Below are 19,295 nucleotides of genomic sequence, written 5' to 3' on the forward strand. Positions count from 1 at the left end.
GTTAATATGTCTGTGAGCACCTCCCAGAGGGAAGGAATCCTACCTTTCTTGCCCCAACCTAGAATAATGCTTGGTATATAGGAAACAGGTTATCAAATGCTGCTAGATTTGAACAAATATTTGTTTTTTCTAACAGTGAATCATTTCGTCTTCCAAAGATCCAAGGGTAAAATACTAAAAGCAATTTTTAAGGATTAGTTAAGAAGACCAACTAAATAAACTCGAGCAAAGAAAATTGAGCATAATAGGTTGACATAAAGTCAAGCTCAGTCCCACTATTTTTATATTTTAGAAAATAAAGTAGCTAGACAGATAGTACAGTGGGTAGGAACTTGTCTCACACATGGCTGCCTAGAGTTCAATCCCCAGCTCCCATATGGTTCCCAATCACTGTCAGGAATAATTCCTGGGTACAGAACTAGAAATAACCCCTTGGAAGTATTAGTTTACAGTATGACCCAAAAAAGAAAGGGGGGGGGGAATAGACAAAAGAAGGGTTGAAGAGTTAACAGTGGATAGGGCATTTGCCTTGCATATGGCTGACCCAGGTTCAATCCCCAGCATCCTATATCCTGAGCTCCACTCTAGGAGTGATCCCTGAGCAAAGAGCAAGAGGCAAGCCATAAGTACAGCCATATGTGGCTCCAAAATAAAAATAAGCAAAAGATTTAGTAGAGGTAATGTACTAAAATAAAGAATCGACTGCAGGAACTGGAACAATAGTATAGTAGCTATGGCGCTCGCCTTGCATGCAGTCGATCCAATTTCGATCCCCAACATCCCTTATGGTTCTTCAAGCCCACAAGGAGTGATCCCTAAGCTCAGAGCCCTGAGCACCACCAGGTGTGATTCAACAACAACAAAAAGAATCATTCACAATACCAGTCTTTCCCTATACATGAATTATAATCTTTAAGAAGCATAGAAAATGGAGCTAGAAGAGTTCTAAGAGCTAGAGCATATGCCTGGCAATATGTAAATCCCTGAATCCAACCCTGGCACGTTATGTTCAGCTGCAATAACCACCAAGATTGGCCTTGGTGGGCAAAATATAGTCAATATTGCACTACCTGCCCTCATATTGACCTTAGGCCCACACTGCTGGTTGTGACCCCAGCAGTGCTGAGTGACCTCTAGGCCTTCTAGCACTGCTGGAGAAGGTACTCTTATCCTGTGAAATAGAAGCTTAGACACAATAATTTAACTTCCCTGAATTAACTGTTATAACTTTGGTGAGATTCATGATCCAGAATTAATGATCAAATTAAAGAGAGTAGATAGTTTTAAAGTCATTTTTTAATATTTATTTATTTATTTTGGTTTTTTGGGTCACACCCGGCAGTGCTCAGGGGTTACTCCTGCCTCTATGCTCAGAAATTGCCCCTGGCAGGCACAGGGAACCATAGGGGATGCCCGGATTCGCCGTCCTTCTGCATGAAAGGCAAACGCCTTACCTCCATGCTATCTCTCCAGCCCCTAATATTTATTTTTTCAAAAGCCTGATCTATCTCATTTAGGCTTGTACATGTTTACTCTCATTATATTATTTATTGAAAATATCAACACCAAAGCAAATCATTTGAATGTGAAGCATCACTTAAATACACGCACTGTGGTAATATAGCAAAATAGCACTCTTTTAGTTCTGAAAGAAATCTAAATTTTATATGAATATCAACTTAAAGTCTTGAAAGCACAGATCAGATAATAGAGGCTAAAAAAAAATCTACATATTTAAACAATTTCCTCCACCCAGCCCCATAGGCCAATAATAAAATATAATATTGCCTGTCCGTGAATACAGGCAAGGAGTGGGGGAGGAGAAAGATGGGATGCATTATGATAGGAAGGTTGCACTGGTGAAGGAGTTGCTCATTTTTCATAACTAAAACCCAACTACAAACATGTTTGTAATCATGGTACTTAAATATACTATTTTTAAAAATAGTTAAGTTAAACTAGAAAAAAAATAAAGACCATCTGCCACAAAAAAAAATTTTTTAATGCTATCACCAAAATAAAAAAAAGACCACCACTATCTATTTCTCACATAAACACACTAAATGATGCCCATTTAAGAAATAGTTTATATTTCTGAAGTATATAGCCTTGGACTTCTTAAATACACCAAATCCAACTTTCCTTGCAAAAGAGAAAATAGTTGGGTGGAAGATTCACTCATTACAATTGTTTCTACAATCTTTAGAGAAGATAGTAAAAAGGAGCTAACCAAATCTCCTTTAACCATTTGTCTCCTTGGGAGTTCAGCATCTCTAAAGCTCAAGGGCAGTTGGAAAACATGTCCAGCCAACTCCACCTTTGAGATGCAGTAATAAAAGTATCCCTTTGCATCCACAAGGAAAATCTGGGCTCAGAGACGAAACCTCAGACCTGCTCACGGATTCTTCCAAATGGGTTTCATTGAGTTTTTCTCTCTGCCCACAATAAAGAGCTAAGTATCATAGCTTGAGATATTTATTTAGAAAGAGAAGTTGGGGTCCCACTTGCTGATACTCAGAGCTCACCCCAGCTCTGTGCTCAGGGGTCACTGCTGTGATTAGGTAATGTCAGGTAATGAATGAGTCAGCAGCACCCAAGGCAAGTTTCTTAACTTCAATTATCTATCTGACCTAACAGATTAATTTTGTTAGTGTCCAGAAAAAGAAGACTTAAACAAAGATCCGTAATGTGCAGGACTAAACAAGGGCTCCTCTTAGAAGTCAACTGCATAAAAGATTTTTGGCATCAGCCCTTACCACAATTGCCCCAGTATGAGCCTTTCTTCACCTCCTCCCCTCTATAATCCCCTTACCTTCTCAGTAGAATTAACCTCACTTCTAAACTACTAATAATTCTTTCCTTTCTATACCACAAATAGCCAACCACTGTGGTTAAATCCAATGTATAACATAAACAGAGTAAAGATTGCTGGTTGCCAGAGAGTCGTGTTTAAATTAGCATTAACTAGCAGGCCCTTCCCTAAACAAAACAAAAGGTTTTCTTGGTCAGCTCCATGTCTGCAGAGGGATTTTCAACCCCCATGCTCAAAAGGCCTTACAAAATCCTAATAAAACACAGTAATATCAACATTTTTTTTTTACTAAATGGACAAAGTCACCATAGGTTCAAATCAAGAGGGAAAAAAAAAAAAAAACATAATCATGTCAGAATCTATTTGAAGAAGCAGCAAGATGCCAATGCTCAATAGAATTCTTTTTTTGTTTTTGTTTTTGTTTTTGGGCCACACCCAGTGACACTCAGAGGTTACTCCTGCTATGTGCTCAGAAATCGCTCCTGGCTCAGGCAACCATATGGGACACTGGGGTATCTAACCGCAGTTCGTCCAGGTCAGCAGTGTGCAAACGTCCACTGCTGCGCCATGGCTCCGACCCCTAGAATTCATTACTTATAAGAGAAGGCAGGTGAATAAAAGTCCCTCAGTCATCACTCAATCATTCTACCCCTTTCGATACCACCACTTTTATGACTCAACCCCAATTTACCACCTTTTATCTTTACAGGCCTTTACAAGTGACACCAGACTCGACTCCATTTTCATTGTCCACCATTCACTTCCCTCCTTCACATCTCTTTGGTGAAGGCTTGCCCAGACTCAGAATTTAATTTTCCTTTCCCTGGCATGCCCAGCATTCCTCTCTATTTTGCCAGCAGCCAGCAAGTTGTGTGATGCAGCTACCATCAATTACAGTTGGCTGCACCTTCCCCAATGTACCCTAGCTCTTTCCAGAGCATCTTCTATATCACCCATGCATCAGCTACTCTGGGAGGAATTTAATATGTGCTTCCTAGATAAATACCCCTTCCAACTTTCTAAGATATCCAGAATAGTTCTCCAGGACATAGTTATAAGTAATAAGTTATTATATTCTAATTATATAACTATATGTTATATGTAATTATATATTTGTTATAATAGATAATTATATAAGTAATATATTGTTATATTATAAATATAGTTATAATAAATGAGTTATAACTAGTTACAACGAAGTTATAAGTAATAACTCCATTACTTTTGGGGTAACATGATATGTTAAAAATAAGAAACCGGCCAGTTTACTGAGGAGATAACAAGGCCAGAACTATCAGATTTGAAATCATGACAATGACTATGTTCAGGTTTTTATATGTTGTACAACTTGCTTTTAAAATAAATGTCATGTCCCAAGTGTATCTGCATACAGCTAAGAACAAACTTTTCCTTTTTTATATCTCAATTTGAAATCCAAGTTTTGGGACTGGGTTCCTCCAGTAAACAGGATATACTCTATTCTATCCAGGAGGCAATTTGCCTTACTAAACACCTCTGATCCAAACTAGAGCTCATTTCATATTGACTGTCCATTATGTATCAAAAAGAGTCTTCGGAAGTACATCTCACTTTTTTTAATTTTCCTGCAAGTTTCATATATGGTTGCCCTAAGACCCTCCAAGACTCTATCCTTTCTTCCAACAAAATTTTGTTTTGTTTTGTTTTTTTTTGTTTTTGGGTCACACCCGCCAGTGCTCAGGGGTTACTCCTGGCTCTACGCTCAGAAATCGCTCCAGGGAGGCTCAGGGACCATAGCCGGGATTTGAACCACCGACCTTCTGCATGCAAGGCAAATGCCTAACCTCCATGCTATCTCTCCAGCCCCTCAACAAACTACTTTAAAAAAAAATCCACTTTTCAACCAGAATGGAAGTTCCAAAATTCAGTTTTGAAAGGGCCTTTACCTTTATCCCCCTTCAAGCACGCACGACTATTAGAGCTGTTCATCCTTCCTCCAAAGGCACCCTAAGACCTCAGGGTAGTGGATGCTCCCCATACACACAGCCACACAAACGTGTGCCCACTACGCCACTCCAATTTCAAGGGTAAGCAGACACACACGCTTTAAAGAAAGGGGCTGGTAGTCAGGACTGGAGGAGGAGAGGAAAAATGGTCACTGATGCCCAGTGGAAGAGGAAAGAAAGTCTCCATCCCTCCAGGAATAAATTTCCCATTTTATCTTCTACACATCTCATTTACTTCCTACTGTTCTAACTTGGGAGTAACAAACTCCCTCACGCCCTGTTTCTTGTTATTTTTTGGAGGTAAATCAGCAGAGATCCCCAGCAACCTCCTTTTTCCAATGGAGGAACCAGAGGAGAGGCCAGCTGACCCGTTCAGCTGAGGTGGCACCGCTAGGGGGCGCGGCGACCTCGGAGGGCTCAAAGGATGGATAACAGCTCCAGGGCACCCTCCAGCTTCACACTCAACCACAGCCTCTTTGCTCATTTGGGCTTCTTCGCCCTCCAACTTTAAAAACTTTATCAAGAAAGACACTGTCTGAAGTTACTTACTTTGCACTTGGATCATATCTCACCAGCCCTTGCAAAATCAAGGGTAGAAAATAACAGCTTGTTAAAAGATAGCTTTCTAATCTGTGGTCATGCGTTTTGATGCAAGTTCGTTCTCTCCAAACAGCTTTAATTCCAATGCATACCTCTATTCCTCCAGGCTTACTTTGCTATTTGGCAAAGCATGGTATGGTTCCTGACAACAATTGTTGCCATTCTCTCAGTCATTTTTCCCTGAAGCCAGAACTGCAGAATTACAGATCTCAGCCTTGGAAAAAACGGTATCATGCAAACAGGTGGAAAAACACACCGATCAGTTAGATCTTGGAAGAACAGAGAAAGTTGCGCCTTGTAACTGCAGCTACAAGTTTTCCAAATCCACGTTTGCGACTATGTATCTGTTACAAGGAGAAACAATGTAATCATGATGACACTTTAATAAGAACTGGCTAGAAAACCGTATGTTCCAACAACTCAAGACTTCAACATTTTAAGAAAAATGGGGGGTGGGGGGGACAGGGAAAAGAAAAAGCAGAAACAGAAGCAGCAAAGAGCAGCGACCTCAGGCCGCAGGCTGAAGGCAGCCACAAGTCCTGGATGCCTTCATCCTAACATCGCAGGCCAAATGGCAGCAAAGAAAAACAAGACTAAAATTTAAATCCAATCACAGAGAAAAACGAGCCCTGCACAAACCCAAGGCGTCAACCGATTTCAAAACCCCCAACTCCGAACCAAGTTCCTCCCCCGTAACTCAACATTTCCCAGTTACTCACTAAGCGCGTCCGTGGAGCGGTAGGACAGAAAAAAAACTTCAGTTTAAAGTCCTCAGACCGGGAGAAACAACAGAGTGGCCGGTGAGAAGAAAGAAGCATGTGGAGTGCGAATTCGATGCTGCCAATCTCGGGGAACCCCCACCCCACTTAGAGCGGTCTACGTCCACCCAGGCGCCATTTGGGGGGGGGGGCCCTCGGAGCAGCTCCCACATGCGTTCCAGTGCCCCTACCCCGGCCCAGGTAACTGGAGGCTACCTACGTGTCACTTGGGCGGGTTTTAGTCGTGGACACTGCCCTGGGAGAGCCCCGTGGCGCACTGACCTGACCGGGGCGCTGGAGAGAGCCGGGAGCCCAACTTCCCTCCCCGGGTTCGGTCCACTGGATGGTCGAGAAGACCCGGAGAACCTCGCCTCCTGCAGGCTGGAGCGCGCGAGCGCACAGACAGATGCAAACACACACCAACACAGTCCAGGGCACTGGCGAGACCGCGCGCGGGCATGCACGCGCACGCACATTTGCACACTCGCCAGAACACATTTGCACGCACAGAGCCTCTAGTTTTTAGGCTCCTGGGCCCCGGGACAACGCGAGCCGAGCGCGCCCCCGCGCCCGTCCCCTTTACCTGCGCCCGCAGCTGCCGCCGCGCGCCCCGCTCCTGCCGCCCCCGGGCTGGCTTCGGACTGCGCGATCCGCCCCGCCAACTCCGCCCCGCGGCCCGTCCAGTCCAGCCCCTCTGCCCGCCCCTCGGCCGTGTGCCTCGAGCGGGGCCACCCCCTGCGCCCACCTCACCGGGGTCCCGGTCCCGGCCAGGCCGCCCCAGAACGGGACAGCGCTCCGCAGCAAGCAGGAGGGAGGGCGGGTCTCGGGGGATCAGTGGCAACCTGGAGAGGGGCTGAGGGGTGGGGGGAACCGCTGGCCGAGACTGAGATTTAGGTGCTCGGGCAAGGGGAAGCCGGAGAAGAGGGCAATCGGGGAAAGGGGCGCCAGGCAGGGCTGGACTCGGCCTCCTTTCGGGTCCACGTTGCAGGAATCCCGCACCCCCACCTCTAGCTTCCCTTACCTGGGGCGACGCCCCTAGAATTCCAGCGCGCCGTGAGCGCTCCTCCTCCCCCATTCATTTGCTTCAATTCCCGCCCCCCGTAGGAGCAACTAAGCGACCCCTCCCCACTGCCACCCCATCAGACACACCTCCCAGGGGAGACTTGGGCTCCCCTCTCGGCATCTCCACGCTCGCCCCTCTGCAGTTCCCCTAACATGCTGGACTCAATGCAGTTACCCCACACGTCGAATCCGCGCCTGGCCTCTCTTCGTGGCACCCTTGAAACGTTCAGAAAGACATCGCCGGAACCGCAAAGACCCATGAACGGAGTCCTTTGGGCTGGGGAAAGCCAGTCCTAAAACTTTCCAGAAGTTCCCTTCCCTCCCACGCCTGTAACACGTTCCCTTTGGGGGGGTGGGGGGTAGCCTTTTTAAACCGGAGCCTGCGAAGAACGGTGCAGCTAAGGCTTGTCTGCTGCAAAGGTGGCCCAGGTACCCACGTTGGCGAGTGGGAAAGGATGCACCGGCAAACACCGAGCCCCACGTCGGGTCTTCAGGGCTTCCCGACTTCTCCATCCCCCGGGTGATGACCTTGGATTCCTCTTTCCCGGCGTAATTATTCAAGGGCAAGCAATCGACGTGGGATTCATCAAAAACAGGCACACCTGAAGGTGTGGGCGGGAAAGGCGCGGGACTCTGGCCTCTCGAGAATGTGGGGGAGCCTTCTTAGAGGAGTGGAGGACCACCCTAGATTTGCCATGGACCTAATAGCTGCACCCAGTTCCTTGAGGGTGTGGAAGTAACGGGGGGTCCCTCCAGCCGCGCCATCCACTCCCTCCCTCCCCTTTCCAGCTAGCTCCCAGCTTTGGCTTCTCGGGATTTCCGGAGTGGTGGCAATGCTCGACCTCTCTGCCCGGCTGGGCCTTAGGAGAAAAGTGGGGGGCCATTCTACTTCTGTCAAGCCAGGAGGAGAGCGGGGACACAGCGGCACGGAGCCCCGACCCCCCATCCCCTCGCCCTCCCTGGAAGAAATGCAGCTGGACGGCGTGGGCGGGCTGCGCTGGGGGTGCCCGCCCGCCCGCCCGCCTGCCTGTAATCTGGGGCTTTGGAGAAAAGAGAGGTCACTGCAAACCGCAGTGGGCGGGGAGGGGAAGACCTCTTGGAGGAGGTGGAAACTTTTCAGGCTTTCAGCGACTCGGGCTTCCAAGGGAACCGGGCCTACTCTGGCCGGCCGGTAACTGCTGAGAACCGTGACGGGGTTCGCCTTGCGGTTTTCACAGGATGCTCTAGGCTGGGCCCTGGTGGTGGCTGGTCAATTTTATCTGCAGCCGTTTCCTTTCCAAAACAACCAAATGCCCCACCCCCTCCCCGGCTATACAGGAGTTAGTATTTTCTCTCTTTGCCCACCGATTTATAAATTATTTTCTCAATCGTCTAGAATATGAAAAAATATATATTGGCGTGTTCGAAAATGCACAGTGCTTTGTATTACATGCAGAAAGTGCATGTAAATACCCTATCTTACAGATAAAATCCTAAGAAGTGTTATACGAGCATAAAAGGGGGAAAATGTCTTTGGCCAAATCCATAAGAAAGCTGATGCTGGTAAGTCAAGATGAATACTAAAAAAGGGCTTTCGTTTTTCCACCATAACCTACTACAGAAAGATCACTTCTTTAATTTCTCTTTTGACTACATTCCTTCCTTTTATTTACCGCTTATCTTCTCCAGAGCAACATTTCTATTAACCTCTGAAAAGAAAATTCAACAGTTTTATTTAAATACTTGCCACAGTATGTAGTACTTTTACTTACATAGTTATTAAATTATTTAGCATATTAAATTGTACTTAGTATTTAATTTTAATGTCTCGCCTTCCTCATAAGTCGAAGGATACATTCAAATGCATCTCTTACTGCTCACACAATTTCAGCATTTTCTATCAACTGATTTTATTTCTTACAATGTATGAAATTGATTTTCATTTGAATCACCATAAACAACCAAGTTACAAAGTCATTCATGATTGAGGTCCAAGTATACAATGTTTCAACACCAATTTCTTCATCAGTGTCCCCTACTCTTCACCAATATCATGACTTTTTTAAAAAGAATATCTTTATTTAAGCACCATGATTACAAACATGTTTGTAGTTGGGTTTCAGTTATTAAAAAAAAAAAAAAAGAACACTCCCCTTCACCAGTGCAACTTTCCCACCACCAATGCCCCTATCTCCTTCCTCTCCTCACCCCTGCCTGTATTGAGACAGGCATTCATTTCTCTCATTTTCTCCCACATCTGAAGGAAAATGGTCATTTCTGTTTATCTGCCTTACCTGCCCTGGGCTCCTTTCTGGCATCTCAGGAGTCTGGGCCATATTTGGCATTCATTCAAAGACAGTTCAGTTCTTTTGCCCTAAGACACTTTATTTCCTCTTATTTGGTCTGTCTGCTATGGGCTAACATAAAACGGAGAACAAAATACGAGGTCAGTCCAGACAGACTCGTCTTCCTAGCAAGTGTGGGCACGTGTGAATGAGCCTGTTCTGCAAACATCTTTATGGCAATAACTTTAAATTAAATATAGTGGTGAGCCTGGTGTAAAAGGGGAGAGAAAATGAAACCTGGCTCAGTCCAGTTTAGCACAGAGATTTAGTCATCAAAACTAGTCACCTGTTCCGAATGAGCCAGTCTTGATTGCAATAGTGGTGTGGGTCTTACTGGATTGGGTTCTGAGTCGCCCCCAACAAGGTGAGCTAATATTGCTCTCTTTGACTTTGCAAAACAATTCAAGTGATTGGTTGGTGTTTCCACATAGAGGAAGGAGACCCTGAGACACCTTCAAATGTTGCTGCCTATCTATGATCCTCTTGCCACAGACTTAGCTTCTTTCTTGGAAATTCATGCCTGCGGAATTTTCCTCCTGACCTTTCTCTTTCATCCTCTCCAAGGACTCAAGCAGAGTCAAAGACACAAAGTGGTGTTGTGAAAGGTAAAAATATTCTCCACAAAATGAAGAGAATTTTAACAAGGAAAAAAAAAATCAAGTAGAGTTGCATTCAGATCTTAAAGGCACATACAGATCTTCCTGTGGAGTGTCCCAGGTTGTTAATCTTCTCTGTGGCCCTTGGACTGGAACTGGCAAGCATTTCGGATCAGAACCTTAGCTGTCACTATATGGGCTTCATTATGTGCTCAGAAGGGTTTGCTGGTCATGCCAGATCTGCTTCTCCCGTGTTCTCTTCTGTCTGGCAAAAAAAACTTTGAAATTTTCTACTAGAGAGTACTCAAAACTATCAGCCAAAAGATCTGTTGGAAACTTTCCCTACGGTCTATTAACAGAGAAACTGCTTCAGAGAATATATTCCTGAAACAATACCCTGGGAGAATCCAGCAGGCTTGGGAAAGCTTGCCACATCCCACACCCCACCTCCCACTTGTCTCATGGTCCTGTCACTCCCTTCAATAAGCTCCACTCTCCATCCCACCCTCTACCCAGTCTGGGGCATAGGTTTCTTCCTTCTTCAAGCAGGGTATTTATACCTCTCCAGTGTTTTTCCCCTGGGCTAGAAGGAAATCTTTCTCCTTAGGAAACCTTTCTATTTTAGAAAGCCAGTGGCAGAGGTGGGTGAGGCTGCCCAATTTAGTAAATAAAAAGAAAAAGGAAAAAAAAAGCCACCACTCTCAGAGTATAAGTGGCATGAGAAGACTACAGAAATGTGGACTTTGTAGTTAAATGTAGAACAATAGTACCTGAAAACTAGGTTACAATGAAATAAAGTAGACCACGCTCTATTTTATTCATATCTGTGCTCAATTTTTCTCTTCTCACATGTATGTATCTTGCTTTCTTTTCCATCATATTGGTATGTAAATTAAAAAATAAATTATAAAAAATAACTATACAAATAAAAGTAGAGACTTGCACAAAAAAAATCCATAAAACAAAGGGGCAGGCTTGGATATGGGAGGGACCCTTTGGACATTGGTGAAAGATTGGTGTTAGAATAGTATATGCCTGTAGCAACTTTATTATGAACAACTTTTAAACATTGGTGTCTAAATAAATATTTTGAAAATTAAAAACAAACCTGGGTACAGTATGAAGTAGATTAAGAGCTGGAAATGTTGAACTTTCTTGCCATCTCCCACGCCCAAATAGAAAGACTTTGACTTAAAGCCATGAGAAGCCAAGAAAAAATGAAAGAAAAGAAAAATGTATGTTATATGATTTTAGAGCTAAAAACAGACCCAGGTACCAGTAAATCTTGGCAAAGATTATAAAACAGAAATCTAATTCTATAAAACAAATGAATTTCTAGAAAGACTAATAGCGGGGGAAAGAAAGAAAAAATTGTGAATGAATTCTAACATTTTAGTAGAGATTTTTAGACAAAATATGAAATTTTTTCAAAGCTAAAAAACTTTAGTAAGGTGTACATTATAAAAAAATCTTGAAAAATGTTCAAATACTGATATGTCTAAAGCCCACATAAATGAGTTCATATTTCTTTTTTTAAAGAAATACGGGTTATGATATTAGAGAAATTTCATTTATATAGCACTATCCATCAACATCTCTATTACCTCTGTGTGTTTCATCTTGTAGGTCACCAAAAGTCATTTCTACCCTTCATCATACTTCACCTCTTTTATTTAATTTTCTCACTCATTCCCTTACAATACCAAATTTTTATAAGCTGAGAATTTTTTTACTTTTATTTCTTCACATAATTTTGTGTGCTCTCTGGTTTTCTTCCACATGTAAGTGGAATCATACTGTATTTATCTTTCTCCAACTGACTTATTTTACTTATCATAACACCCTCTAGCTCCATTATTTGTTACAAATTACAGACTTTGGGTAGTATTTGTTTGTTTTCATAGCTGACTACGATTTCACTCTCTAAATGGACCACAACAAATCTTTTTCCAGTTATCTTCCAAGGAACGTGTCTTTGTTTCCAGTCCAAAGCTGTTATGAATAATGCTGCAATGAAGGGGGTTGCATCCCTTCAAGTCCAAATTTTACAACCTTTGAATACATCTCCAGAGTTAGAACATGAATCATGTGAAATTTCTTTTTTTTTTTTTTTTTTTTAGTTTTTGGGCTCAGGGGTTACTCCTGGCTGTCTGCTCAGAAATAGCTCCTGGCAGGCACGGGGGACCATATGGGACACCGGGATTCGAACCAACCACCTTTGGTCCTGGATCGGCTGCTTGCAAGGCAAACGTCGCTGTGCTATCTCTCCGGGCCCTCATATGGAATTTCTAGTGTCATTTTTTTTTTACAGAGGTTACTCCCAGCAGCATTCTCCTGATAATACTATGCCTGAAAGGTACCGACTTTTTTTTTAAGTTATTGAAGAATCTGCCTACTGCTTCCATAATAGTTACACTAACTTACATCCTCAACAACTATTTATAAAGGATTCTTTTCCCCTTATTCTCTCCAACACTTCTTACATATTTTTCTTTGTTATTTCTTTCTTTTTTTTTATTTTGAGGCTTCCTTGATTTACAGTATTGTTAATAATAGGCTTTTGTACAAACATTCCAACAGAATGCTCCATAAGTATCCATCTCTCTCTAGCATTACCTAATATATATTGCCCTAAAAATAAAAGATAGTGAGTATCTTAGATGTCTATTAGCCACTGGCTTGCCTTCTTTACAAGAATGTCTATTCAGATGCTGTGCTGAAGTTTGTTACTTTTTTTTCATTTGGGTTGTTTGAGGGGTTGTAGCAATAGCACAGCGGTAGGGCATTTGCCTTACATACAGACAACCTAAAGCAAACATTGGTTTGACCCCAGCATCCCATATGGTCCCCTGAGCCTCCAGGAGAGATTTCTGAATGAAGAGCCATGTATAATTCCTGAGCACCATTGGGTGTGACCCAAAAACTAAAAAGAAAAAATTTTCTGGTGGGTGACTAACGTGAATTTTTACATATAATTTGAAATAAAACTTATTTGTAATAAAGAAAAATGCCCCAATCAGTAAGTTGACTTTCATTTTGATGATTTATGTTCAGGAGCTTTTTTAGTATGATACAATTACATTTATTATTTTTGTTTTAGGTTTGTTTGCCTTTAGAATTAAATCCCTAATGATATAAATAAGGCCAATGCAAAGGAGGTCTAATCTATGTTTTATTCAATATATTTTATAGCTTGATATGGTACATTCAAGTCTAAAATTTACTTTAAATAATTTTTTTTTTGGTTTTTCGAGCCACACCCGTTTGATGCTCAGGGGTTACTCCTGGCTAAACACTCAGAAATTGCCCCTGGCTTTGGGGGACCATATGGGATGCCGGGGGAATGAACCGCGGTCGCGATCTTTCCTTGGCTAGTGCTTGCAAGGCAGACACCTTACCTCTAGCGCCACCTCACTGGCCCCTTGAATAAATGTTTCTATATGGTGTAAAACACAGTCATAATTTCAACAACCTATGAAAATGTCTAGTAGTTGAAGAATAAAATCTACTAAATTTTTAGACAATCTCTGCCCAAATGGTTTCAAACAAATTAAATTAGTTAAAAAAAGAACCTTATTTTTAGACCTCACAAATTCTTGTTTTTCAAAATTCAGAAAAAAAAAAAATCATAAAAGGAAACATTTAGGTCAATTTTTAAAAATAGTAGGGACTCTTTTTTTTTTTGTTGTTGTTGTTTTGTTTTTTGTTTTTGGGGTCACTCACCCGGCAGCACTCAGGGGCTACTCCTAAGCTCTACACTCAGAAATCGTCCCTGGCAGGCATTCGGGGGGACCATATGCGATGCCGGGATTCAAACCACGTCCTTCTGCATGCAAGAAAAAATGCCCTACCTCCATGCTATCTCTCCAGCACCAATAGTAGAATTCTTTTTTTTTTATAGTAGAATTCTTATTCCTTTTTTTTTTTTTTTTTTTTTTTTTGGTTTTTGGGCCACACCCGTTTTGACGCTCAGGGGTTACTCCTGGCTATGCGCTCAGAAATCGCTCATGGCTTGGGGGGACCATATGGGACACCGGGGGATCGAAACCGTGGTCCGTCCTACGCTAGCGCTTGCAAGGCAGACACTTTAACTCTAGTGCCACCTTCCCGGCCCCAGATTCTTATTCTTACAAATTGTTTTATCAAAACAACTTCAGCAATGTGAATTCTATAAATATGATATAAGCACAGTGCTTACAACCATAAATGTTAGAAAGGTTTAATATTAAAAAAATATAAAATAATTAGTAATCTTATTTTTAAAATGTAGAATACTAGAAAAAAGAACAATTATAAGAAATTGCTTTCAACAATCTAATTCAAGAAGTATTAATATTATTATGAATTAAAGACTTTCCTTTAAAAATTAGAAACAAAACTAAAAAAGGTTTAGTTATTCTATTCAACATTATACTGGAACCTCTTAGAAGATATAAAATGAGGAAAAGTAATTAAAATTTGCAGAGAATCTAGCTGTCTACCTAAGGACAAATAAGAAATAGAGCAGGAGGGCTGACCAGCAATGTGGTGAGCTTCCCCAAACCCTGAAGCAGCAGCAACTTGCACCCAGCTGCAGCCAGAAGGGAACCAGAAGAACTGACCCACATGGTGTGGTGAGCTCCCCCACCACACCACTCACACACACACTCTAAAGTGGCAGTGATTAGGGCCTGGCTGTGACCTAGAAGGGGCCCAGTGAGACCTGCCCTTCTTTCTGCTCAATGGCCACATGCATGTCCTCTAGTCAATGGACCCCAGCACAACATGTAGAGAACAACACACTGCAAAGGACACAATGAGGGAAACAACATGAAACATCACCATGCTTAGAGAATGTTGATGGTAGCTCTGGCAGAATCAATAAGTACCCCGCCTCCATAGATAACCTCTCCAATAAAAACTTTAGAGAGGATATCTGAAGAATGCTGAAAGAACTCAAAAGAAATCATAGAACAAACTGAAAGAACCACAAATAAGAATCAAGAGAATATGAAAGTATAAATGAGAAAACCTATAAGCTGAAATAATAGGACTGGGAAAAACAGTTAGGTGTAATGAAAACCTCACTGGAAAGCCTCACTAGCAGTAGTAACCAGCGGCTGAGAACAGAATCAGAGAACAGGAAAATGAGATGCACAACAACTCCATACAATAGAAGAGGTTGGAAAAGAGTCTTAAAATAAACAATCAGATGGTGGGAAAAAAATCCTCAAAGAATATGAACAGATGAAAATAGAAGTCTGGCATAAACTCAATAGAAACAACATAAGAATCACTTGGGGTCTCAAAGGCCCAGGAAGAAAATCCGCATAAAGTCATCAGGACATCAGGACATCAACAGGACATCAATGAAGAGCAACTCCCAGAGCTAAAGAGAGAATGCAACCAAATCATGCATGTATGAGGCTAAAAGAGATCCAAAGAAAAGCACTCCAAGGGACATCCAATTCACAATGACTAATACCACAGAATACTGTAGTCATCAAGATCAAACAGGGAAATTACATCCGAAGAAACATCCTTAGGATTTATAGCAGATTTATCACATGCAATGTTCAAGCCTGAAGGCAGTGATGGAATATAGTTAGACAGAACTCAATGAAATGAACTCTTCACCAAGAGTACTTCACCCAACCAGACTTACATTCAGGTTTGCAGGAAGGATGGACTGCTTCATAGAAAAACAATAGCTCAGAAACTTTATAGTCTAAAAACCAGCCTTAAAAGAACTGAAAGGTCAGCTTTAAGAAAAGACAGATCCAACAGACACAACAAACTCCTGTGAAAATGATGACAATAAATCCCATGACAATCTTCTCTCTCAATGTCAATAGACTAAATGCACAAGTTAAGAGACACAGAGTGACAAAGTGAAAAAGTTGAATCCAACATTTTGCTGCCTACAAGAGACACATCTGGGTAATCAGAGCAAACATAGCAATGAGGCAAGAAAAAGATATCAAGGGCATTCAGATAGGAAAGAAAGAAATCAAGTTCTCACTGTTTGCAGATGACATAACATTACATTAGAAAACCCCAAAGACTCTACCAAAAAGTTTCTAGAAACAATAGATTCATATAGCAAAGTGGCAGGCTACAAAATTAACATACAAAAATTAATGGCCTTCTTATACACAAATAATGATAGAGAAGAAATGGACATTAAAATGACAAACCCATTCACATTAGTGCCACACAAACTCAAATACCTTGGAGTCAACCAAAGAGGTGAAGGAGCTATACAAAGAAAACTACAAAACACTGCTATAAGAAATAAAAGAGGGCACAAGGAAATGGAGACACATACCCTGCTCATGGATTGGGAAGATTAACATCATTAAAATGACAATACTTCCCAAAGCTTTGTACAGACTTAATGCAAGTCCTCTAAGAATACACATGACATTCTTCAAAGAAGTGGACCGAACACTCCTGAAATTCATTTGGAACAATAAACACCCCAAAATAGCTAAAGCAACCCTTAGGAAAAAGAAGATGGGAGGCATCTTTTTCCCCAACTTTAAATTGTACTACAAAACAATAGTTATTAAAACAACATGGTATTGGAATAAAGACAGACCCTCAGATCAGTGAAATAGACTTGAGAATTCAGAAAATGTTTCAAGACATACTATTAATCTTAATTAGACATACAATTAATCTTTGATAAAGGGGCAAGAAATGCAAAATGGAGCAAGGAAAGCCTCTTCAACAAGTGGTGCTGGGACACATTCACTGCTGTGGAAATGCCATATAGTCTATCCTTTCTTGAAAACAATATGGAAAATAGTTTTCTCAAAAAACTGGAAAGTGAACTTCCAGGTATCCAGCAGTACCACTCTTAGGAATAGACCCCTAGGAACACAAAAAACACAATACAAAAATGCCCTCTAAATGCCTATGTTCATTCAATAGCCAGAATTGGGAAACAACCCAGAGGCCTGACAACAAATGAGTGACTAACGAAAATGTGATATCTATACACAATGGAATACTATGCAACTTTTAATAAAATGAAGTAATAAAATTTGCCTATATATAGATAGACATGGAGACTATTATGCTGAGTGAAATGTGTCATAGGGAGAATAGACATAAAATAGTCTCACTCATTTGTAGGATATTTTTTAAAAAGACAGTATAGTTATAATATTATATAAGAATATAATATATATGGGGCCAGCGAGGTGGCGCTAGAGGTAAGGTGGCTGCCTTGCAAGCACTAGCCAAGGAAGGACCACGGTTCGATCCCCCGGCGTCCCATATGGTCCCCCCAAGCCAGGGGCAATTTCTGAGCACTTAGCCAGGAGTAACCCCTGAGCATCAAACAGGTGTGGCCGAAAAACCAAAAAAAAAAGAATATAATATATATAATATATAATATTAATATTCTATAATATTATATAAGAAACTATAGATATGAGGGCCAGGAGGACCAGCCCATATTAAGCTTGCCATGGAGAGGTGTGAGTGCAGTTAAAACACTAACTGCACTCACAGCTATCATGACAAATGCTAGTGAGAGAAGCAGAATGGCTGCCCTAGAGAAAGGTAGCCAGTGAGCAAGAAGGGAAATGGTGGACACTAGTGGTGGGAAAATTGCATTGGTGAAGGGTGGTGTACCTTCTATGACTGATACCCAAATTCAAACATTTATTTAAGCTATGGTGTTTAAATAAATAAATTATTTAAAAATAAATAAAATAAAAATGGGAAAACCTACCCATTTATATTTCTATCTCATTGTTATGTATAAAAGCTAGAAATTCTGGGGCCAGAGAGATAGCATGGAGGTAGGGCATTTGTCTTACATCCAGAAGGACGGTGGTTCGAATCCCAGCATCCCATATGGTCCCTCGTGCCTGCCAGGGGCGATTTCTGAGCCCAGAGCTAGGAGTAATCCCTGAGTGCTGCCGGATGTGACCCAAAAAAACATTTAAAAAAATTTTTTTAAAAAGTTAGAAGCGGCGTTTGCCTTGGAAGCAGCCGATCCAGGACCGAAGGTGGTTGGTTCGAATCCCGGTGTCCCATATGGTCCCCCGTGCCTGCCAAGAGCTATTTCTGAGCAGACAGCCAGGAGTAACCCCTGAGCACTGCCGGGTGTGACCCAAAAACCAAAAAAAAAAAAAAAAAAAATCTAATAACATATTGGGTCAAAAGGAGGGTTCAACTTGTTGAACCAATATATGCAAAAAATTTAAGTTCTCATTCATAATAGCAGCAAATAATGAATAAAAGACTAACAGAAATGTACAGTATCTATATGTAAAACATGCTTTATTTACATATATAAAAGGCCTAAATGAATGTTCATACATATTTTAGGTTGATAGGATGATATAAGCAATGCAGTCTACTCAAAATTTCAATTGGGATGCTACTGAGTGGTAAAAGCTGCACAGGTGTCAAGCCCTGGTTTAATTCCTCACCCCAGTTACACACACACACACACACACACACACACACACACACACACACACACACACACACTGTGTTTCCCCTGTCAGGAGTCATCCCTGAGTGCAGAGCCAGGAGTAAGCCCTGAGCACCATCAGGTGTGACTGTAAACCATTTTTATATGTGAGTATATAATACCCATGTGCCTGATTTGCCAAAATGTTGTATTAACTTTGCCAGGAAACAAAGTCTAATGTGTACATTCATAAAAGTGAAAAAATCAAGAAATATTATTTGCTAAAAATTTAAACTAATACTAATTGAGAATTGATCGTTTGTGCATTGGCTGATTTTTTAAAGAAAATAAATCCCCTATTACCTTGTTGTTCATTACTGTTGATGTTTCAGCAATGATAGGAAACCACAGGGGCTTTCCTGAATAGTTTTAAAAAACAAACAAACCAAACAAAAGCCAGTTTTAATGTAGTCACTGTACACTATATTGCTTATTATCAACATTTAGTTATTGCCAAAAATCTGAGTAAATGGCTACATGGGTTATTATAAAATGTCATTAAAGCAATCAACAAAATTAGAAGCAATTCATTGAAGGACTTTGCTTAAACAATTTTGTATGAAAAACTATGAAAAGTTCAGCTCTTGCTGCTCCATACAGAAGCTCTTTGGCTGTCAAAAGTTGTCCAGATGTATTTCATAAACTCTTTGACTTAAATGCTTGAGTTTATTAAAAAAAAAACAAG

At 41.5% G+C, this 19,295-nt stretch overlaps 1 protein-coding gene across 3 annotated transcripts in view; it reads right to left on the bottom strand.

The window, feature by feature from the left end:
* Positions 1–6,783, bottom strand: part of LPAR1 (lysophosphatidic acid receptor 1) — a 175,312-nt gene extending 168,529 nt beyond the window's left edge. The window contains exon 1 of one of the 3 annotated variants that reach the window (XM_049784795.1): positions 6,739–6,783. The gene's annotated coding sequence lies outside the window, so the exon portion shown is untranslated. Of the gene's footprint in view, positions 1–6,116; positions 6,297–6,437; positions 6,562–6,738 lie in introns of those variants that run through there. The other 2 variants (XM_049784788.1, XM_049784779.1) reach the window with 2 other exon arrangements.
* Positions 6,784–19,295: the final 12,512 nt, after the last annotated feature.

The sequence above is a fragment of the Suncus etruscus genome, chromosome 1 (genome assembly GCF_024139225.1).
Source record: "Suncus etruscus isolate mSunEtr1 chromosome 1, mSunEtr1.pri.cur, whole genome shotgun sequence".
Classification (NCBI taxonomy): Eukaryota; Metazoa; Chordata; class Mammalia; order Eulipotyphla; family Soricidae; genus Suncus; species Suncus etruscus.